The sequence below is a fragment of the Schistocerca americana genome, chromosome 7, assembly GCF_021461395.2.
Source record: "Schistocerca americana isolate TAMUIC-IGC-003095 chromosome 7, iqSchAmer2.1, whole genome shotgun sequence".
NCBI lineage: Eukaryota > Metazoa > Arthropoda > Insecta > Orthoptera > Acrididae > Schistocerca > Schistocerca americana.
In genome coordinates this window covers 30,178,742-30,203,480 of record NC_060125.1, presented here as the reverse complement: position 1 = coordinate 30,203,480, position 24,739 = coordinate 30,178,742, and positions in this window count along the sequence as shown.

The window sequence follows — 24,739 nt, the reverse complement described above, 5'->3', positions numbered from 1 at the left end:
TATTCAATTCCGATGCAATTTATGTGTTTCATAGTCAATAAGAAAGTCCAAGGGATACAATAAACCTGAAGTGAAGCATCGGACTATATAACTAGTGTCATAGGAATGGTCAGTAGGAAGAGTCAGTCTTCTTGTCCTTAAGTCGGCATTGTGCCTTTTGTATTTAATTCCGATGAAATTTCTGGGTTTCATCGTCAATAAGAAGGTCCAAGGGATACAGTAAACCTGGAGTGAAGCATCGGAATCTATAACTAGTGTCACAGGAATGGTCAGCAGGAAGAGTTAATCTTCATGTCCTTATGTCGACATTCTGCCTTTTGTATTGAATTCTGATGCAATTTCTGTATTTCATCGTCAGTAAGACGGTCCAAGGGATATAGTAAACCTGAAGTGAAGCATCGGAATCTATAACTAGTGTCACAGGAATGGTTCAAAACATAGTCAGTAAGAAGTGTCGGTCTTCATGTACTTAAGTCGGCATTGTGCCTTTTGTATTTAATTCCATTGCAATTTCTGCGTTTCATCGTCAATAAGCAGGTCCAATGGATACAGTAAACCTGAAGTGAAGCATCGGAATCTATAACTAGTGTCACTGGAATGGTCAGTAGGAAGTGTCAGTCTTCTTGTCCTTAAGTTGGCATTGTGCCTTTTGTATTTAATTCCGATGCAATTTCTGGGTTTCATCGTCAATAAGGAGGTCCAAGGGATACAGTAAACCTGGAGTGAAGCAATGGAATCTATAACTAGTGTCATAGGAATGGTCAGCAGGAAGAGTCAATCTTCATGTCCTTATGTCGGCATTCTGCCTTATGTATTTAATTCTGATGCAATTTCTGTGTTTCATCGTCAATAAGAAGGTCCAAGGGATACAGTAAACCTGAGGTGAAGCATCGGAAACTAGAACTAGTGTCACAGGAATAGTTCAAAATATAGTCAGTAAGAAGTGTCGGTCTTCATGTACTTAAGTCGGCATTGTGCCTTTTGTATTCAATTCCGATGCAATTTCGGTGTTTCATCGTCAATAAGAAGGTCCAAGGGATACAGTAAATCTGGAGTGAAGCATCTGAATCTATAACTAGAGTCGCAGGAGTGGTCAGCAGGAAGAGTCAATCTTCATGTCCTTATGTCGGCATTCTGCCTTTTGTATTTAATTCTGATGCAATTTCTGTATTTCATCGTCAATAAGAAGGTCCAACGGATACAGTAAACCTGAAGTGAGGCATCGGAATCTATAACTAGTGTCACAGGAATGGTTCAAATCTTAGTCAGTAAGAAGTGTCGGTCTTCATGTACTTAAGTTGGCATTGTGCCTTTTGTATTTAATTCCGATGCAATTTCTGTGTTTCATCGTCAATAAGAAGGTCCAAGGGATACAATAAACCAGAAGTGAAGCATCGGAATATATAACTAGTGTCACATGAATGGTCAGTAGGAAGAGTCAGTCTTCTTGTCCTTAAGTCGGCATTGTGCCTTTTGTATTTAATTCCGATGCGATTTCTGTGTCTCATCGTCAATAAGAAGGTCCAAGGAATACAGTAAACCTGAAGTGAAGCATCGGAATCTATAACTAGTGACACAGGAATGGTTCAAAACATAGCCAGTAAGAACTGTCGGTCTTCATGTACTTAAGTCGGCATTGTGCCTTTTGTATTTAATTCCGATGCAATTTCTGCGTTTCATCGTCAATAAGAAGGTCCAAGGGATACAGTAAACCTGAAGTGAAGCATCGGAAACTATAACTAGTGTCACAGGAATGGTTCAAAATATAGTCAGTAAGAAGTGTCGGCCTTCATGTACTTAAGTCGGCATTGTGCATTTTGTATTTAATTCCGATGCAATTTCGGTGTTTCATCGTCAATAAGAAGGTCCAAGGGATACAATAAACCTGAAGTGAAGCATCGGACTTATAACTAGTGTCACAGGAATGGTCAGTAGCAAGAGTCAGTCTTCTTGTCCTTAAGTCTGCATTGTGCCTTTTGTATTTAATTCCGATGCAATTTCTGTGTTTCATCGTCAATAAGAAAGTCCAAGGGATACAGTAAACCTGAAGTGAAGCATCGGAATCTATAACTAGTGTCACAGGAATGGGCAGTAGGAAGAGTCACTCTTCTTGTCCTTAAGTCGGCATAGTGCCTTTTGTATTTAATTCCGATGCAATTTCTGGGTTTCATCGTCAATAAGAAGGCCAAAGGGATACAGTAAACCTGGAGTGAAGCATCGGAATCTATAACTTGTGTCACAGGAATGGTCAGCAGGAAGAGTCAATCTTCATGTCCTTATGTCGGCATTCTGCCTTTTGTATTTAATTCTGATGCAATTTCTGTATTTCATCGTCAATAAATAGGTCCAACGGATACAGTAAACCTGAAGTGAAGCATCGGAATCTATAACTAGTGTCACAGGAATGGTTGAAAACTTAGTCAGTAAGAAGTGTCGGTCTTCATGTACTTAAGTCGGCATTGTGCCTTTGGTATATAATTCCGATGCAATTTCTGTGTTTCATCGTCAATAAGAAAGTCCAAGGGATACAGTAAACCTGAAGTGAAGCATCGGAATCTATAACTAGTGTCACAGGAATGGTTCAAAACATAGTCAGTAAGAACTGTCGGTCTTCATGTACTTAAGTCGGCATTGTGCCTTTTGTATTTATTTCCGATGCAATTTCTGCGTTTCATCGTCAATAAGAAGGACCAAGGGATACAGTGAACCTGAAGTGAAGCATCGGAAACTATAACTAGTGTCACAGGAATGGTTCAAAATATAGTCATTAAGAAGTGTCGGTCTTCATGTTCTTAAGTCGGCATTGTGCCTTTTGTATTTAATTCCGATGCAATTTCTGTGTTTCATCGTCAATAAGAAGGTCCAAGGGATACAATAAACCTGAAGTGAAGCATCGGAATATATAACTAGTGTCACGGGAATGGTTAGTATGAAGAGTCAGTCTTTTTGTCCATAAGTCGGCATTGTGCGTTTTGTATTTAATTCCGATGCAATTTCTGTGTCTCATCGTCAATAAGAAGGTCCAAGGGATACAGTAAACCTGAAGTGAAGCATCGGAATCTATAACTAGTGTCACAGGAATGGTTCAAAACATAGTCAGTAAGAAATGTCGGTCTTCATGTACTTAAGTCGGCATTGTGCCTTTTGTATTTAATTCCGATGCAATTTCTGCGTTTCATCGTCAATAAGAAGGTCCAAGGGATACAGTAAACCTAAAGTGAAGCATCGGATTCTATAACTAGTGTCACAGGAATGGTTCAAAATATAGTCAGTAAGAAGTGTCGGTCTTCATGTACTTAAGTCGGCATTGTGCCTTTTGTATTTAATTTCGATGCAATTTCTGCGTTTCATCGTCAACTAGAAGGTCCAAGGGATACAGTGAACCTGAAGTGAAGCTTCGGAAACTATAACTAGTGTCACAGGAATGGTTCAAAACATAGTCAGTAAGAACTGTCGGTCTTCATGTACTTAAGTCGGCATTGTGCCTTTTGTATTTATTTCCGATGCAATTTCTGCGTTTCATCGTCAATAAGAAGGACCAAGGGATACAGTGAACCTGAAGTGAAGCATCGGAAACTATAACTAGTGTCACAGGAATGGTTCAAAATATAGTCATTAAGAAGTGTCGGTCTTCATGTTCTTAAGTCGGCATTGTGCCTTTTGTATTTAATTCCGATGCAATTTCTGTGTTTCATCGTCAATAAGAAGGTCCAAGGGATACAATAAACCTGAAGTGAAGCATCGGAATATATAACTAGTGTCACGGGAATGGTTAGTATGAAGAGTCAGTCTTTTTGTCCATAAGTCGGCATTGTGCGTTTTGTATTTAATTCCGATGCAATTTCTGTGTCTCATCGTCAATAAGAAGGTCCAAGGGATACAGTAAACCTGAAGTGAAGCATCGGAATCTATAACTAGTGTCACAGGAATGGTTCAAAACATAGTCAGTAAGAAATGTCGGTCTTCATGTACTTAAGTCGGCATTGTGCCTTTTGTATTTAATTCCGATGCAATTTCTGCGTTTCATCGTCAATAAGAAGGTCCAAGGGATACAGTAAACCTAAAGTGAAGCATCGGATTCTATAACTAGTGTCACAGGAATGGTTCAAAATATAGTCAGTAAGAAGTGTCGGTCTTCATGTACTTAAGTCGGCATTGTGCCTTTTGTATTTAATTTCGATGCAATTTCTGCGTTTCATCGTCAACTAGAAGGTCCAAGGGATACAGTGAACCTGAAGTAAGGCTTCGGAAACTATAACTAGTGTCACAGGAATGGTTCAAAATATAGTCAGTAAGAAGTGTCGGACTTCTTGTACTTAAGTCGGCGTTGTGCCATTTGTATTTAATTCCGATGCAATTTCTGTGTTTCATCGTCAATAACAAGGTCCAAGGGATACAATGAACCTGAAGTGGAGCATCGGAATATATAACTAGTGTCACAGGAATGGTCAGTAGGAAGAGTCAGTCTTCTTGTCCTTAAGTCGGCATTGTGCCTTTTGTATTTAATTCCGATGTAATTTCTGTGTTTCATCGTCAATAAGAAGGTCCAAAGGATACAGTAAACCTGAAGTGAAGCATCGGAATCTATAACTAGTGTCACAGGAATGGTTCAAAACATAGTCAGTAATAAGTGTCGGTCTTCATGTACTTAAGTCGGCATTGTGCCTTTTGTATTTAATTCCGATGCAAATTCTTTGTATCATCGTCAATAAGAAGGTCCAAGGGATACAGTAAACCTGAAGTGAAGCATCGGAATCTAAAACTAGTGTCACAGGTATGGTCAGTAGGAAGAGTCAGTCTTCTTGTCCCTAAGTCGGCGCTGTGCATTTTATATTTAATTCCGATGCAATTTCTGTGTTTTATCGTCAATAAGACGGTCCAAGGGATACAGTAAACCTGAAGTGAAGCATCGGAATCTATAACTAGTGTCACAGGAATGGTTCAAATCATAGTCAGTAAGAAGTGTCGGTTTTCAAGTACCTTAGTCGGCATTGTGCCTTTTGTATTTATTTCCGATGCAAGTTCTGTGCTTCGTCGTCAATAAGAAGGTCCAAAGGATTCAGTAAACGTGAAGTGAAGCATCGGAATCTATAACTAGTGTCACAGGAATGGTCAGTAGGAAGAGTCAGTCTTCTTGTCCATAAGTCGGCTTTGTGCCTTTTGTATTTAATTCCGATGCAATTTCAGTGTGTCATCGTCAATAAGAAGGTCCAAGGGATACAGTAAACCTGAAGTGAAGCAACGGAATCTATAACTAGTGTCACAGGAATGGTTCAAAATATAGTCAGTAAGAAGTGTCGGTCTTCATGTACTTAAGTCGGCATTGTGCCTTTTGTTTTTAATTCCGATGCAATTTCTGTGTTTCATCGTCAATAAGAAGGTCCAAGAGATACAATGAACCTGAAGTGAAGCATCGGAATATATAACTAGTGCCACAGGAATGGTCAGTAGGAAGAGTCAGTCTTCTTGTCCTTAAGTCTGCATTGTGCCTTTTGTATTTAATTCCGGTGCAATTTCTGTGTTTCATCGTCAATAAGAAGGTCCAAGGGATACAGTAAACCTGAAGTGAAGCATCGGAATCTATAACTAGTGTCTCAGGAATGGTCCAAACATAGTCAGTAAGAACTGTCGGTCTTCATGTACTTAAGTCGGCATTGTGCCTTTGGTATATAATTCCGATGCAATTTCTGTGTTTCATCGTCAATAAGAAGGTCCAAGGGATACAGTAAACCTGAAGTGAAGCATCGGAATCTATAACTAGTGTCACAGGAATGGTTCAAAACATAGTCAGTAAGAACTGTCGGTCTTCATGTACTTAAGTCGGCATTGTGCCTTTTGTATTTAATTCCGATGCAATTTCTGGGTTTCATCGTCAATAAGAAGGTCCAAGGGATACAGTGAACCTGAAGTGAAGCATCGGAAACTATAACTAGTGTCACAGGAATGGTTCAAAATATAGCCAGGAAGAAGTGTCGGTCTTCATGTACTTAAGTCGGCATTGTGCCTTTTGTATTTAATTCCGATGCAATTTCTGTGTTTCATCGTCAATAAGAAGGTCCAAGGGATACAATAAACCTGAAGTGAAGCATCGGAATACATAACTAGTGTCACAGGAATGGTCAGTAGGAAGAGTCAGTCTTTCTGTCTTTAAGTCGGCATTGTGCCTCTTGTATTTAATTCCGATGCAATTTCTGTGTCTCATCGTCAATAAGAAGGTCCAAGGGATACAGTAAACCTGAAGGGAAGCATCGGAATCTATAACTAGTGTCACAGGAATGGTTCAAATCATAGACAGTAAGATGAGTCAGTCTTGTTGTACTTAAGTCAGCATTGTGCTGTTTCTATTTAATTAAGATGCAATTTCTGTGTTTCATCGTCAATAAGAAGGTCAGAGGGATACAGTAAACCTGGAGTGAAGCATCGTAATCTATAACTAGTGTCACAGGATGTGTTCAAATCATAGACAGCAGGAAGAGTCAGTCTTCTTGCACTTAAGTCTGCATTGTGCCTTTTGTATTTAATTCCGGTGCAATTTCTGTGTTTCATCGTCAATAAGAAGGTCCAAGGGATACAGTAAACCTGAAGTGAAGCATCGGAATCTATAACTAGTGTCACAGGAATGGTTCAAAACATAGTCAGTAAGAACTGTCGGTCTTCATGTACTTAAGTCGGCATTGTGCCTTTGGTATATAATTCCGATGCAATTTCTGTGTTTCATCGTCAATAAGAAGGTCCAAGGGATACAGTAAACCTGAAGTGAAGCATCGGAATCTATAAATAGTGTCACAGGAATGGTTCAAAGCATAGTCAGTAAGAACTGTCGGTCATCATGTACTTAAGTCGGCATTGTGCCTTTTGTATTTAATTCCGATGCAATTTCTGGGTTTCATCGTCAATAAGAAGGTCCAAGGGATACAGTGAACCTGAAGTGAAGCATCGGAAACTATAACTAGTGTCACAGGAATGGTTCAAAATATAGTCAGGAAGAAGTGTCGGTCTTCATGTACTTAAGTCGGCATTCTGCCTTTTGTATTTAATTCCGATGCAATTTCTGTGTTTCATCGTCAATAAGAAGGTCCAAGGGATACAATAAACCTGAAGTGAAGCATCGGAATACATAACTAGTGTCACAGGAATGGTCAGTAGGAAGAGTCAGTCTTTCTGTCTTTAAGTCGGCATTGTGCCTTTTGTATTTAATTCCGATGCAATTTCTGTGTCTCATCGTCAATAAGAAGGTCCAAGGGATACAGTAAACCTGAAGTGAAGCATCGGAATCTATAACTAGTGTCACAGTAATGGTTCAAAACATAGTCAGTAAGAACTGTCGGTCTTCATGTACTTAAGTCGGCATTGTGCCTTTTGTATTTAATTCCGATGCAATTTCTGTGTTTCATCGTCAATAAGAAGGTCCAAGGGATACAGTAAACGTGAAGTGTTGCTTCGGAATCTATAACTAGTGTCACAGGAATGGTTCAAAAGCATAGTCATTAAGAACTGTCGGTCTTCATGTACTTAAGTCGGCATTGTGCCTTTTGTATTTAATTCCGATGCAATTTCTGTGTTTCATCGTCAATAACAAGGTCCAAGGGATACTATGAACCTGAAGTGAAGCATCGGAATATATAACTAGTGTCACAGGAATGGTCAGTAGGAAGAGTCAGTCTTCTTGTCCTTAAGTCGGCATTGTGCCTTTTGTATTTAATTCCGATGTAATTTCTGTGTTTCATCGTCAATAAGAAGGTCCAAAGGATACAGTAAACCTGAAGTGAAGCATCGGAATCTATAACTAGTGTCACAGGAATGGTTCAAAACATAGTCAGTAATAAGTGTCGGTCTTCATGTACTTAAGTCGGCATTGTGCCTTTTGTATTTAATTCCGATGCAAATTCTTTGTATCATCGTCAATAAGAAGGTCCAAGGGATACAGTAAACCTGAAGTGAAGCATCGGAACCTAAAACTAGTGTCACAGGAATGGTCAGTAGGAAGAGTCAGTCTTCTTGTCCTTAAGTCGGCGCTGTGCATTTTATATTTAATTCCGATGCAATTTCTGTGTTTTATCGTCAATAAGACGGTCCAATGGATACAGTAAACCTGAAGTGAAGCATCGGAATCTATAACTAGTGTCACAGGAATGGTTCAAATCATAGTCAGTAAGAAGTGTCGGTTTTCAAGTACCTTAGTCGGCATTGTGCCTTTTGTATTTATTTCCGATGCAAGTTCTGTGCTTCATCGTCAATAAGAAGGTCCAAGGGATACAGTAAACCTGAAGTGAAGCATCGAAATCTATAACTAGTGTCACAGGAATGGTTCAAAATATAGTCAGTAAGAAGCGTCGGTCTTCATGTACTTAAGTCGGCATTGTGCCTTTTGTTTTTAATGCCGATGCAATTTCTGTGTTTCATCGTCAATAAGAAGGTCCAAGAGATACAATGAACCTGAAGTGAAGCATCGGAATAAATAACTAGTGCCACAGGAATGGTCAGTAGGAAGAGTCAGTCTTCTTGTCCTTAAGTCTGCATTGTGCCTTTTGTATTTAATTCCGGTGCAATTTCTGTGTTTCATCGTCAATAAGAAGGTCCAAGGGATACAGTAAACCTGAAGTGAAGCATCGGAATCTATAACTAGTGTCACAGGAATGGTTCAAAACATAGTCAGTAAGAACTGTCGGTCTTCATGTACTTAAGTCGGCATTGTTCCTTTGGTATATAATTCCGATGCAATTTCTGTGTTTCATCGTCAATAAGAAGGTCCAAGGGATACAGTAAACCTGAAGTGAAGCATCGGAATATATAACTAGTGTCACAGGAATGGTCAGTAGGAAGAGTCAGTCTTCTTGTCCTTAAGTCGGCATTGTGCCTTTTGTATTTAATTCCGATGTAATTTCTGTGTTTCATCGTCAATAAGAAGGTCCAAAGGATACAGTAAACCTGAAGTGAAGCATCGGAATCTATAACTAGTGTCACAGGAATGGTTCAAAACATAGTCAGTAATAAGTGGCGGTCTTCATGTACTTAAGTCGGCATTGTGCCTTTGTATTTAATTCCGATGCAAATTCTTTGTATCATCGTCAATAAGAAGGTCCAAGGGATACAGTAAACCTGAAGTGAAGCATCGGAACCTAAAACTAGTGTCACAGGAATGGTCAGTAGGAAGAGTCAGTCTTCTTGTCCTTAAGTCGGCGCTGTGCATTTTATATTTAATTCCGATGCAATTTCTGTGTTTTATCGTCAATAAGAAGGTCCAAGGGATACAGTAAACCTGAAGTGAAGCAACGAAATCTATAACTAGTGTCACAGGAATGGTTCAAAATATAGTCAGTAAGAAGTGTCGGTCTTCATGTACTTAAGTCGGCATTGTGCCTTTTGTTTTTAATTCCGATGCAATTTCTGTGTTTCATCGTCAATAAGAAGGTCCAAGAGATACAATGAACCTGAAGTGAAGCATCGGAATAAATAACTAGTGCCACAGGAATGGTCAGTAGGAAGAGTCAGTCTTCTTGTCCTTAAGTCTGCATTGTGCCTTTTGTATTTAATTCCGGTGCAATTTCTGTGTTTCATCGTCAATAAGAAGGTCCAAGGGATACAGTAAACCTGAAGTGAAGCATCGGAATCTATAACTAGTGTCACAGGAATGGTTCAAAACATAGTCAGTATGAACTGTCGGTCTTCATGTACTTAAGTCGGCATTGTGCCTTTGGTATATAATTCCGATGCAATTTCTGTGTTTCATCGTCAATAAGAAGGTCCAAGGGATACAGTAAACCTGAAGTGAAGCATCGGAATCTATAAATAGTGTCACAGGAATGGTTCAAAGCATAGTCAGTAAGAACTGTCGGTCTTCATGTACTTAAGTCGGCATTGTGCCTTTTGTATTTAATTCCGATGCAATTTCTGGGTTTCATCGTCAATAAGAAGGTCCAAGGGATACAGTGAACCTGAAGTGAAGCATCGGAAACTATAACTAGTGTCACAGGAATGGTTCAAAATATAGTCAGGAAGAAGTGTCGGTCTTCATGTACTTAAGTCGGCATTCTGCCTTTTGTATTTAATTCCGATGCAATTTCTGTGTTTCATCGTCAATAAGAAGGTCCAAGGGATACAATGAACCTGAAGTGAAGCATCGGAATAAATAACTAGTGCCACAGGAATGGTCAGTAGGAAGAGTCAGTCTTCTTGTCCTTAAGTCTGCATTGTGCCTTTTGTATTTAATTCCGGTGCAATTTCTGTGTTTCATCGTCAATAAGAAGGTCCAAGGGATACAGTAAACCTGAAGTGAAGCATCGGAATCTATAACTAGTGTCACAGGAATGGTTCAAAACATAGTCAGTAAGAACTGTCGGTCTTCATGTACTTAAGTCGGCATTGTGCCTTTAGTATATAATTACGATGCAATTTCTGTGTTTCATCGTCAATAAGAAGGTCCAAGGGATACAGTAAACCTGAAGTGAAGCATCGGAATATATAACTAGTGTCACAGGAATGGTCAGTAGGAAGAGTCAGTCTTCTTGTCCTTAAGTCGGCGCTGTGCATTTTATATTTAATTCCGATGCAAATTCTTTGTATCATCGTCAATAAGAAGGTCCAAGGGATACAGTAAACCTGAAGTGAAGCATCGGAACCTAAAACTAGTGTCACAGGAATGGTCAGTAGGAAGAGTCAGTCTTCTTGTCCTTAAGTCGGCGCTGTGCATTTTATATTTAATTCCGATGCAATTTCTGTGTTTTATCGTCAATAAGACGGTCCAATGGATACAGTAAACCTGAAGTGAAGCATCGGAATCTATAACTAGTGTCACAGGAATGGTTCAAATCATAGTCAGTAAGAAGTGTCGGTTTTCAAGTACCTTAGTCGGCATTGTGCCTTTTGTATTTATTTCCGATGCAAGTTCTGTGCTTCATCGTCAATAAGAAGGTCCAAGGGATACAGTAAACCTGAAGTGAAGCATCGAAATCTATAACTAGTGTCACAGGAATGGTTCAAAATATAGTCAGTAAGAAGTGTCGGTCTTCATGTACTTAAGTCGGCATTGTGCCTTTTGTTTTTAATGCCGATGCAATTTCTGTGTTTCATCGTCAATAAGAAGGTCCAAGAGATACAATGAACCTGAAGTGAAGCATCGGAATAAATAACTAGTGCCACAGGAATGGTCAGTAGGAAGAGTCAGTCTTCTTGTCCTTAAGTCTGCATTGTGCCTTTTGTATTTAATTCCGGTGCAATTTCTGTGTTTCATCGTCAATAAGAAGGTCCAAGGGATACAGTAAACCTGAAGTGAAGCATCGGAATCTATAACTAGTGTCACAGGAATGGTTCAAAACATAGTCAGTAAGAACTGTCGGTCTTCATGTACTTAAGTCGGCATTGTTCCTTTGGTATATAATTCCGATGCAATTTCTGTGTTTCATCGTCAATAAGAAGGTCCAAGGGATACAGTAAACCTGAAGTGAAGCATCGGAATATATAACTAGTGTCACAGGAATGGTCAGTAGGAAGAGTCAGTCTTCTTGTCCTTAAGTCGGCATTGTGCCTTTTGTATTTAATTCCGATGTAATTTCTGTGTTTCATCGTCAATAAGAAGGTCCAAAGGATACAGTAAACCTGAAGTGAAGCATCGGAATCTATAACTAGTGTCACAGGAATGGTTCAAAACATAGTCAGTAATAAGTGGCGGTCTTCATGTACTTAAGTCGGCATTGTGCCTTTGTATTTAATTCCGATGCAAATTCTTTGTATCATCGTCAATAAGAAGGTCCAAGGGATACAGTAAACCTGAAGTGAAGCATCGGAACCTAAAACTAGTGTCACAGGAATGGTCAGTAGGAAGAGTCAGTCTTCTTGTCCTTAAGTCGGCGCTGTGCATTTTATATTTAATTCCGATGCAATTTCTGTGTTTTATCGTCAATAAGAAGGTCCAAGGGATACAGTAAACCTGAAGTGAAGCAACGAAATCTATAACTAGTGTCACAGGAATGGTTCAAAATATAGTCAGTAAGAAGTGTCGGTCTTCATGTACTTAAGTCGGCATTGTGCCTTTTGTTTTTAATTCCGATGCAATTTCTGTGTTTCATCGTCAATAAGAAGGTCCAAGAGATACAATGAACCTGAAGTGAAGCATCGGAATAAATAACTAGTGCCACAGGAATGGTCAGTAGGAAGAGTCAGTCTTCTTGTCCTTAAGTCTGCATTGTGCCTTTTGTATTTAATTCCGGTGCAATTTCTGTGTTTCATCGTCAATAAGAAGGTCCAAGGGATACAGTAAACCTGAAGTGAAGCATCGGAATCTATAACTAGTGTCACAGGAATGGTTCAAAACATAGTCAGTATGAACTGTCGGTCTTCATGTACTTAAGTCGGCATTGTGCCTTTGGTATATAATTCCGATGCAATTTCTGTGTTTCATCGTCAATAAGAAGGTCCAAGGGATACAGTAAACCTGAAGTGAAGCATCGGAATCTATAAATAGTGTCACAGGAATGGTTCAAAGCATAGTCAGTAAGAACTGTCGGTCTTCATGTACTTAAGTCGGCATTGTGCCTTTTGTATTTAATTCCGATGCAATTTCTGGGCTTCATCGTCAATAAGAAGGTCCAAGGGATACAGTGAACCTGAAGTGAAGCATCGGAAACTATAACTAGTGTCACAGGAATGGTTCAAAATATAGTCAGGAAGAAGTGTCGGTCTTCATGTACTTAAGTCGGCATTCTGCCTTTTGTATTTAATTCCGATGCAATTTCTGTGTTTCATCGTCAATAAGAAGGTCCAAGGGATACAATGAACCTGAAGTGAAGCATCGGAATAAATAACTAGTGCCACAGGAATGGTCAGTAGGAAGAGTCAGTCTTCTTGTCCTTAAGTCTGCATTGTGCCTTTTGTATTTAATTCCGGTGCAATTTCTGTGTTTCATCGTCAATAAGAAGGTCCAAGGGATACAGTAAACCTGAAGTGAAGCATCGGAATCTATAACTAGTGTCACAGGAATGGTTCAAAACATAGTCAGTAAGAACTGTCGGTCTTCATGTACTTAAGTCGGCATTGTGCCTTTAGTATATAATTACGATGCAATTTCTGTGTTTCATCGTCAATAAGAAGGTCCAAGGGATACAGTAAACCTGAAGTGAAGCATCGGAATATATAACTAGTGTCACAGGAATGGTCAGTAGGAAGAGTCAGTCTTCTTGTCCTTAAGTCGGCGCTGTACATTTTATATTTAATTCCGATGCAATTTCTGTGTTTTATCGTCAATAAGACGGTCCAATGGATACAGTAAACCTGAAGTGAAGCATCGGAATCTATAACTAGTGTCACAGGAATGGTTCAAATCATAGTCAGTAAGAAGTGTCGGTTTTCAAGTACCTTAGTCGGCATTGTGCCTTTTGTATTTATTTCCGATGCAAGTTCTGTGCTTCATCGTCAATAAGAAGGTCCAAGGGATACAGTAAACCTGAAGTGAAGCATCGAAATCTATAACTAGTGTCACAGGAATGGTTCAAAATATAGTCAGTAAGAAGTGTCGGTCTTCATGTACTTAAGTCGGCATTCTGCCTTTTGTATTTAATTCCGATGCAATTTCTGTGTTTCATCGTCAATAAGAAGGTCCAAGGGATACAATGAACCTGAAGTGAAGCATCGGAATAAATAACTAGTGCCACAGGAATGGTCAGTAGGAAGAGTCAGTCTTCTTGTCCTTAAGTCTGCATTGTGCCTTTTGTATTTAATTCCGGTGCAATTTCTGTGTTTCATCGTCAATAAGAAGGTCCAAGGGATACAGTAAACCTGAAGTGAAGCATCGGAATCTATAACTAGTGTCACAGGAATGGTTCAAAACATAGTCAGTAAGAACTGTCGGTCTTCATGTACTTAAGTCGGCATTGTGCCTTTAGTATATAATTACGATGCAATTTCTGTGTTTCATCGTCAATAAGAAGGTCCAAGGGATACAGTAAACCTGAAGTGAAGCATCGGAATATATAACTAGTGTCACAGGAATGGTCAGTAGGAAGAGTCAGTCTTCTTGTCCTTAAGTCGGCGCTGTGCATTTTATATTTAATTCCGATGCAATTTCTGTGTTTTATCGTCAATAAGACGGTCCAATGGATACAGTAAACCTGAAGTGAAGCATCGGAATCTATAACTAGTGTCACAGGAATGGTTCAAATCATAGTCAGTAAGAAGTGTCGGTTTTCAAGTACCTTAGTCGGCATTGTGCCTTTTGTATTTATTTCCGATGCAAGTTCTGTGCTTCATCGTCAATAAGAAGGTCCAAGGGATACAGTAAACCTGAAGTGAAGCATCGAAATCTATAACTAGTGTCACAGGAATGGTTCAAAATATAGTCAGTAAGAAGTGTCGGTCTTCATGTACTTAAGTCGGCATTGTGCCTTTTGTTTTTAATTCCGATGCAATTTCTGTGTTTCATCGTCAATAAGAAGGTCCAAGAGATACAATGAACCTGAAGTGAAGCATCGGAATAAATAACTAGTGCCACAGGAATGATCAGTAGGAAGAGTCAGTCTTCTTGTCCTTAAGTCTGCATTGTGCCTTTTGTATTTAATTCCGGTGCAATTTCTGTGTTTCATCGTCAATAAGAAGGTCCAAGGGATACAGTAAAGCTGAAGTGAAGCATCGAAATCTATAACTAGTGTCACAGGAATGGTTCAAAATATAGTCAGTAAGAAGTGTCGGTCTTCATGTACATAAGTCGGCATTGTGCCTTTTGTATTTAATTCCGATGCAATTTCTGCGTTTCATCGTCAATAAGAAGGTCCAAGGGATACAATAAACCTGAAGTGAAGCATCGGAATATATAACTAGTGTCACAGGAATGGTCAGTAGGAAGAGTCAGTCTTCTTGTCCTTAAGTCTGCATTGTGACTTTTGTATTTACTTCCGATGCAATTTCTGTGTTTCATCGTCAATAAGAAGGTCCAAGGGATACATTAAACCAGAAGTGAAGCATCGGAATCTATAACTAGTGTCACAGGAATGGTTCAAAACATAGTCAGTAAGAACTGTCGGTCTTCATGTACTTAAGTCGGCATTGTGCCTTTTGTATTCAATTCCGATGCAATTTCTGCGTTTCATCGTCAATAAGAAGGTCCAAGGGAAACAGTGAACCTGAAGTGAAGCATCGGAATCTATAACTAGTGTTACAGGAATGGTCAGTAGGAAGAGTCAGTCTTCTTGTCATTAAGTCTGCATTGTGCCTTTTGTATTTAATTCCGAAGCACTTTCTGTGTTTCATCGTCACTAAGAAGGTCCAAGGGATACAGTAAACCTGAAGTGAAGCATCGGAATCTATAACTAGTGTCACAGGAATGGTCAGTAGGAAGAGTCAGTCTTCTTGTTCTTAAGTCGGCATTGTGCCTTTTGTATTTAATTCCGATGCAATTTCTGGGTTTCATCGTCAATAAGAAGGTCCAAGGGATACAGTAAACCTGGAGTGAAGCATCGGAATCTATAACTAGTGTCACAGGAATGGTCAGCAGGAAGAGTCAATCTTCATGTCCTTCTGTCGGCATTCTGCTTCTTTGTATTTAATTCTGATGCAATTTCTGTGTTTCATCGTCAATAAGAAGGTCCAAGGGATACAGTAAACCTGAAGTGAAGCATCTGAATCTATAACTAGTGTCACAGGAATGGATCAAAACATAGTCAGTAAGAAGTGTCGGTCTTCATGTACTTAAGTCGGCATTGTGCCTTTAGTATATAATTCCGATGCAATTTCTGTGTTTCATCGGCAATTAGAAGGTCCAAGGGATACAGTAAATCTGAAGTGAAGCATCGGAATCTATAACTAGTGTCACAGGAATGGGTCAAAGCATAGTCAGTAAGAACTGTCGGTCTTCATGTACTTAAGTCGGCATTGTGCCTTTTGTATTTAATTCCGATGCAATTTCTGCGTTTCATCGTCAATAAGAAGGTCCAAGGGATACAGTAAACCTGAAGTGAAGCATCGGAATCTATAACTAGTGTCACAGGAATTGTTCAAAATATAGTCAGTAAGAAGTGTCTTTCTTCATGTACTTAAGTCGGCATTGTGCCTTTTGTATTTAATTCCGATGCAATTTCTGTGTTTCATCGTCAATAAGAAGGTCCAAGGGATACAATAAACCTGAAGTGAAGCATCGGAATATATAACTAGAGTCACAGGAATGGTCAGTAGGATGAGTCAGTCTTCTTGTCCTTAAGCCTGCATTTTGCCTTTTGTATTTAATTCCGATGCAATTTCTGTGTTTCATCGTCAATAAGAGGGTCCAAGGGATACAGTAAACCTGGAGTGAAGCATCGGAATCTATAACTAGTGTCACAGGAATGGTCAGCAGGAAGAGTCAACCTTCATGTCCTTATGTCGGCATTCTGCCTTTTGTATTTAATTCTGATGCAATTTCTGTGTTTCATCGTCAATAAGAAGGTCCAAGGGATACAGTAAACCTGAAGTGAAGCATCGCAATCTATAACTAGTGTCACAGGAGTGGTTCAAAACATAGTCAGTAAGAAGTGTCGGTCTTCATGTACTTAAGTCGGCATTGTGCCTTTGGTATATAATTCCGATGCAATTTCTGTGTTTCATCGTCAGTAAGAAGGTCCAAGGGATACAGTAAACCTGAAGTGAAGCATCGGAATCTATAACTAGTGTCACAGGAATGGTCAGTAGGAAGAGTCAGTCTTCTTGTCATTAAGTCTGCATTGTGCCTTTTGTATTTAATTCCGAAGCAATTTCTGTGTTTCATCATCACTAAGAAGGTCCAAGGGATACAGTAAACCTGAAGTGAAGCATCGGAATCAATAACTAGTGTCACAGGAATGGTCAGTAGGAAGAGTCAGTCTTCTTGTTCTTAAGTCGGCATTGTGCCTTTTGTATTTAATTCCGATGCAATTTCTGGGTTTCATCGTCAATAAGAAGGTCCAAGGGATACAGTAAACCTGGAGTGAAGCATCGGAATCTATAACTAGTGTCACAGGAATGGTCAGCAGGAAGAGTCAATCTTCATGTCCTTATGTCGGCATTCTGCCTTTTGTATTTAATTCTGATGCAATTTCTGTGTTTCATCGTCAATAAGAAGGTCCAAGGCATACAGTAAACCTGAAGTGAAGCATCTGAATCTATAACTAGTGTCACAGGAATGGTTCAAAACATAGTCAGTAAGAAGTGTCGGTCTTCATGTACTTAAGTCGGCATTGTGCCTTTGGTATATAATTCCGATGCAATTTCTGTGTTTCATCGGCAATTAGAAGGTCCAAGGGATACAGTAAATCTGAAGTGAAGCATCGGAATCTATAACTAGTGTCACAGGAATGGTTCAAAACATAGTCAGTAAGAACTGTCGGTCTTCATGTACTTAAGTCGGCATTGTGCCTTTTGTATTTAATTCCGATGCAATTTCTGCGTTTCATCGTCAATAAGAAGGTCCAAGGGATACAGTAAACCTGAAGTGAAGCATCGGAATCTATAACTAGTGTCACAGGAGTGGTTCAAATTATAGTCAGTAAGAAGTGTCGGTCTTCATGTACTTAAGTCGGCATTGTGCCTTTTGTATTTAATTCCGAAGCAATTTCTGTGTTTCATCGTCAATAAGAAGGTCCAAGGGATACAATAAACCTGAAGTGAAGCACCGGAATATACAACTAGTGTCACAGGAATGGTCAGTAGGATGAGTCAGTCTTCTTGTCCTTAAGCCTGCATTGTGCCTTTTGTATTTAATTCCGATGCAATTTCTGTGTTTCATCGTCAATAAGAGGGTCCAAGGGATACAGTAAACCTGGAGTGAAGCATCGGAATCTATAACTAGTGTCACAGGAATGGTCAGCAGGATGAGTCAATCTTCATGTCCTTATGTTTGCATTCTGCCTTTTGTATTTAATTCTGATGCAATTTCTGTGTTTCGTTGTCAATAAGAAGGTCCAAGGGATACAGTAAACCTGAAGTGAAGCATCGCAATCTATAACTAGTGTCACAGGAATGGGTCAAAGCATAGTCAGTAAGAACTGTCGGTCTTCATGTACTTAAGTCGGCATTGTGCCTTTTGTATTTAATTCCGATGCAATTTCTGTGTTTCATCGTCAGTAAGACGGTCCAAGGGATACAGTAAACCTGAAGTGAAGCATCGGAATCTATAACTAGTGTCACAGGAATGGTTCAAAACATAGTCAGTAAGAACTGTCGGTCTTCATGTACTTAAGTCGGCATTGTGCCTTTTGTATTTAATTCCGATGCAATTTCTGCGTTTCATCGTCAATAAGAAGGTCCAAGGGATACAGCGAACCTGAAGTGAAGCTTCGGAAACTATAACTAGTGTCAAAGGAATGGTTCAAAATATAGTCAGTAAGAAGTGTCGGTCTTCTTGTACTTAAGTCGGCATTGTGCCTTTTGTATTTAATTCCAATGCAATTTCTGTGTTTCATCGTCAATAAAAAGGTCCAAGGGATACAATAAACCTGAAGTGAAGCATCGGAATATATAACTAGTATCACAGGAATCTTCAGTAGGAAGAGTCAGTCTTCTTGTCCTTAAGTCGGCATTGTGCCTTTTGTATTTAATTCCGATGCAATTTCTGTATTTCATCGTCAATAAGAAGGTCCAAGGGATACAGTAAACCTGAAGTGAAGCATCGGAATCTATAACTAGTGTCACAGGAATGGTTCAAAACATAGTCAGTAAGAAGTGTCGATCTTCATGTACTTAAGTCGGCATTGTGCCTTTTGTATTTAATTCCGATGCAAATTCTGTGTTTCATCGTCAATAAGAAGGTCCAAGGGATACAGTAAACCTGAAGTGAAGCATCGGAATCTATAACTAGTGTCACAGGAATGGTCAGTTGGAAGAGTCAGTCATCTTGTCCTTAAGTCGGCGCTGTGCATTTTATATTTAATTCCGATGCAATTTCTGTGTTTTATCGTCAATAAGAAGGTCCAAGGGATACAGTAAACTTGAAGTGAAGCATCGGAATCTATAACTAGTGTCACAGGAATGGTTCAAAACATAGTCAGTAAGAAGTGTCGGTTTTCAAGTACTTTAGTCGGCATTGTGCCTTTTGTATTTATTTCCGATGCAAGTTCTGTGTTTCATCGTCAATAAGAAGGTCCAAGGGATACAGTAAACCTGGAGTGAAGCATCGCAATCCATAACTTGTGTCACAGGAATGGTCAGTAGGAAGCGTCAGTCTTCTTGACCTTAAGTCGGCAATGTGCCTTTTGTATTTAATTCCGATGCAAGTTCTGTATTTCATCGTCAATAAGAAGGTCCAAAGGATACAGTAAACCTGAAGTGAAGCATCGGAATCTATAACTAGTGTCACAGGAATGGTCAGTAGGAAGAGTCAGTCTTCTTGTCCATAAGTCGGCTTTGTGCCTTTTGTATTTAATTCCGATGCAATTTCTGTGTTTCATCGTCAATAAGAAGGTCCAAGGGATACAGTAAACCTGAAGTGAAGCATCGGAATCTATAACTAGTGTCACAGGAATGGTCAGTAGGAAGAGTCACACTTCTTGTCCTTAAGTCGGCGCTGTGCATTTAATATTTAATTCCGATGCAATTTCTGTGTTTTATCGTCTATAAGAAGGTCCAAGGGATACAGTAAACCTGAAGTGAAGCATCGGAATCTATAACTAGTGTCACAGGAATGGTTCAAAACATAGTCAGTAAGAAGTGTCGGTCTTCAAGTACTTTAGTCGGCATTGTGCCTTTTGTATTTATTTCCGATGCAAGTTCTGTGTTTCATCGTCAATAAGAAGGTCCAAGGGATGCAGTAAACCTGGAGTGAAGCATCGGAATAGATAACTTGTGTCACAGGAATGGTCAGTAGGAAGAGTCAGTCTTCTTGACCTTAAGTCGGCAATGAGCCTTTTGTATTTAATTCCGATGCAATTTCTGTATTTCATCGTCAATAAGAAGGTCCAAGGGATACAGTAAACCTGAAGTGAAGCATCGGAATCTATAACTAGTGTCACAGGAATGGTCAGTAGGAAGAGTCAGTCTTCTTGTCCTTAAGTCGGCTTTGTGCCATTTGTATTTAATTCCGATGCAATTTCTGTGTTTCATCGTCAATAAGAGGGTCCAAGGGATACAGTAAACCTGATGTGAAGCATCGGAATCTGCAACTAGTGTCACAGGAATGGTTCAAAACATAGTCAGTAAGAAGCGTCGGTCTTCATGTACTTAAGTCGGCATTGTGCCTTTTGTATTTAATTCCGATGCAATTTCTGTGTTTTATCATCAATAAAAAGGTCCAAGGGATACAGTAAACCTGAAGTGAAGCATCGGAATCTATAAGTAGTGTCACAGGAATGGTCAGTAGGAAGAGTCAGTCTTCTTGTCATTAGGTCTGCATTGTGCCTTTTGTATTTAATTCCGAAGCAATTTCTGTGTTTCATCGTCACTAAGAAGGTCCAAGGGATACAGTAAACCTGAAGTGAAGCATCGGAATCTATAACTAGTGTCACAGGAATGGTTCAAATCATATTCAGTAAGAAGTGTCGGTCTTCATGTACTTAAGTCGGCATTGTGCCTTTGGTATACAATTCCGATGCAATTTCTGTGTTTCATCGGCAATTAGAAGGTCCAAGGGATACAGTAAATCTGAAGTGAAGCATCGGAATCTATAACTAGTGTCACAGGAATTGTTCAACACATAGTCAGTAAGAACTGTCGGTCTTCATGTACTTAAGTCGGCATTGTGCCTTTTGTATTTAATTCCGATGCAATTTCTGCGTTTCATCGTCAATAAGAAGGTCCAAGGGATACAGTAAACCTGAAGCGAAGCATCGGAATCTATAACTAGTGTCACGGGAATGGTTCAAAATATAGTCAGTAAGAAGTGTCGGTCTTCATGTACTAAAGTCGGCATTGTGCCTTTTGTATTTAATTCCGATGCAATTTCTGTGTTTCATCGTCAGTAAGAAGGTCCAAGGGATACAGTAAACCTGAAGTGAAGCATCGGAATCTATAACTAGTGTCACAGGAATGGTCAGTAGGAAGAGTCAGTCTTCTTATGCTTAAGTCGGCGCTGTGCATTTTATATTTAATTCCGATGCAATTTCTGTGTTTTATCGTCAATAAGAAGGTCCAAAGGATACAGTAAACCTGAAGTGAAGCATCGGAATCAATAACTAGTGTCACAGGAATGGTTCAAAACATAGTCAGTAAGAAGTGTCGGTCTTCAAGTACTTTAGTCGGCATTGTGCCTTTTGTATTTATTTCCGATGCAAGTTCTGTGTTTCATCGTCAATAAGAAGGTCCAAGGGATACAGTAAACCTGGAGTGAAGCATCGGAATAGATAACTTGTGTCACAGGAATGGTCAGTAGGAAGAGTCAGTCTTCTTGACCTTAAGTCGGCAATGAGCCTTTTGTATTTAATTCCGATGCAATTTCTGTTTTTCATCGTCAATGAGAAGGTCCAAGGGATACAGTAAACCTGAAGTGAATCATCGGAATCTATAACTAGTGTCACAGGAATGGTCAGTAGGAAGAGTCAGTCTTCTTGTCCTTAAGTCGGCTTTGTGCCATTTGTATTTAATTCCGATGCAATTTCTGTGTTTCATCGTCAATAAGAAGGTCCAAGGGATACAGTAAACCTGATGTGAAGCATCGGAATCTATAACTAGTGTCACAGGAATGGTCAGTAGGAAGAGTCAGTCTTCTTGTCCTTAAGTCGGCGCTGTGCATTTTATATTTAATTCCGATGCAATTTCTGTGGTTTATCGTTTATAAGAAGGTCCAAGGGATACAGTAAACCTGAAGTGAAGCATCGGAAACTATAACTAGTGTCACAGGAATGGTTCAAAACATAGTCAGTAAGAAGCGTCGGTCTTCATGTACTTAAGTCGGCATTGTGCCTTTTGTATTTAATTCCGATGCAATTTCTGTGTTTTGTCATCAATAAAAAGGTCCAAGGGATACAGTAAACCTGAATTGAGGCATCGGAATCTATAACTAGTGTCACAGGAATGGTCAGTAGGAAGAGTCACTCTTCTTGTCATTAAGTCTGCATTGTGCCTTTTGTATCTAATTCCGAAGCAATTTCTGTGTTTCATCGTCACTAAGAAGGTCCAAGGGATACAGTAAACCTGAAGTGAAGCATCGGAATCTATAACTAGTGTCACAGGAATAGTCAGTAGGAAGAGTCAGTCTTCTTGTTCTTAAGTCGGCATTATGCCTTTTGCATTTAATTCCGATGCAATTTCTGGGTTTCATCGTCAATAACAAGGTCCAAGGGATACAGTAAACCTGGAGTGAAGCATCGGAATCTATAACTAGTGTCACAGGAATGGTCAGCAGGAAGAGTCAATCTTCATGTCCTTATGACGGCATTCTGCCTTTTGTATTTAATTCTGATGCAATTTCTGTGTTTCATCGTCAATAAGAAGGTCCAAGGGATACAGTAAACCTGAAGTGAAGCACCGGAATCTATAACTAGTGTCACAGGAATGGTTCAAAACATAGTGAGTAAGAAGTGTCGGTCTTCATGTACTTAAGTCGGCATTGTGCCTTTGGTATATAATTCCGATGCAATTTCTGTGTTTCATCGGCAATTAGAAGGTCCAAGGGATACAGTAAATCTGAAGTGAAGCATCGGAATCTATAACTAGTGTCACAGGAATGGTTCAAAACATAGTCAGTAAGAAGTGTCGGTCTTCATGTACTTAAGTCGGCATTGTGCCTTTTGTATTTAATTCCGATGCAATTTCTGTGTGTCATCGTCAATAAGAAGGTCCAAGGGAAACAATAAACCTGAGGTGATGCATCGGAATATATAACTAGTGTCACAGGAATGGTCAGTAGGATGAGTCAGTCTTCTTGTCCTTAAGCCTGCATTGTGCCTTTTGTATTTAATTCCGATGCAATCTCTGTGTTTCATCGTCAATAAGAAGGTCCACGGGATACAGTAAACCTAAAGTGAAGCATCGGGATCTATAACTAGTGTCACAGGAATGGTCAGTAGGAAGAGTCGGTCTTCTTGTCCTTAAGTCGGCATTGTGCCTTTTGTATTTAATTCCGATGCAATTTCTGGGTTTCATCGTCAATAAGAAGGTCAAGGGATACAGTAAACCTGGAGTGAAGCATCGGAATCTATAACTAGTGTCACAGGAATGGTCAGCAGGAAGAGTCAATCTTCATGTCCTTATGTCGGCTTTCTGCCTTTTGTATTTAATTCTGATGCAATTTCTGTGTTTCATCGTCAATAAGAAGGTCCAAGGGATACAGTAAACCTGAAGTGAAGCATCGCAATCTATAACTAGTGTCACAGGAATGGTTCAAAACATAGTCAGTAAGAAGTGTCGGTCTTCATGTACTTAAGTCGGCATTGTGCCTTTGGTATATAATTCCGATGCAATTTCTGTGTTTCATCGTCAGTAAGAAGGTCCAAGGGATACAGTAAACCTGAAGTGAAGCATCGGAATCTATAACTAGTGTCACAGGAATGGTTCAAAACATAGTCAGTAAGAACTGTCGGTCTTCATGTACTTAAGTCGGCATTGTGCCTTTTGTATTTAATTCCGATGCAATTTCTGCGTTTCATCGTCAATAAGAAAGTCCAAGGGGTACAGTGAACCTGAAGTGAAGCTTCGGAAACTATAACTAGTGTCACAGGAATGGTTCAAAATATAGTCAGTAAGAAGTGTCGATCTTCATGTACTTAAGTCGGCATTGTGCCTTTTGTATTTAATTCCGATGCAATTTCTGTGTTTCATCGTCAATAAAAAGGTCCAAGGGATACAATAAACCTGAAGTGAAGCATCGGAATATATAACTAGTGTCACAGGAATGGTCAGTAGGAAGAGTCAGTCTTCTTGTCCTTAAGTCGGCATTGTGCCTTTTGTATTTAATTCCGATGCTATTTCTGTGTTTCATCGTCAATAAGAATGTCCAAGGGATACAGTAAACCTGAAGTGAAGCATCGGAATCTATAACTAGTGTCACAGGAATGGTTCAAAACATAGTCAGTAAGAAGTGTCGGTCTTCATGTACTTAAGTCGGCATTGTGCCTTTTGTATGTAATTCCGATGCAAATTCTGTGTTTCATCGTCAATAAGAAGGTCCAAGGGATACAGTAAACCTGAAGTGAAGCATCGGAATCTATAACTAGTGTCACAGGAATGGTCAGTAGGAAGAGTCAGTCTTCTTGTCCTTAAGTCGGCGCTGTGCATTTTATATTTAATTCCGATGCAATTTCTGTGTTTTATCGTCAGTAAGAAGGTCCAAGGGATACAGTAAACCTGAAGTGAAGCATCGGAATCTATAACTAGTGTCACAGGAATGGTTCAAAACATAGTCAGTAAGAAGTGTCGGTTTTCAAGTACTTTAGTCGGCATTGTGCCTTTTGTATTTATTTCCGATGTAAGTTCTGTGTTTCATCGTCAATAAGAAGGTCCAAGGAATACAGTAAACCTGGAGTGAAGCATCGGAATCCATAACTTGTGTCACAGGAATGGTCAGTAGGAAGAGTCAGTCTTCTTCACCTTAAGTCGGCAATGTGCCTTTTGTATTTAATTCCGATGCAATTTCTGTATTTCATCGTCAATAAGAAGGTCCAAAGGATACAGTAAACCTGAAGTGAAGCATCGGAATCTATAACTAGTGCCACAGGAATGGTCAGTAGGAAGAGTCAGACTTCTTGTCCTTAAGTCGGCGCTGTGCATTTTATATTTAATTCCGATGCAATTTCTGTGTTTTATCGTCTATAAGAAGGTCCAAGGGATACAGTAAACCTGAAGTGAAGCATCGGAATCTATAACTAGTGTCACA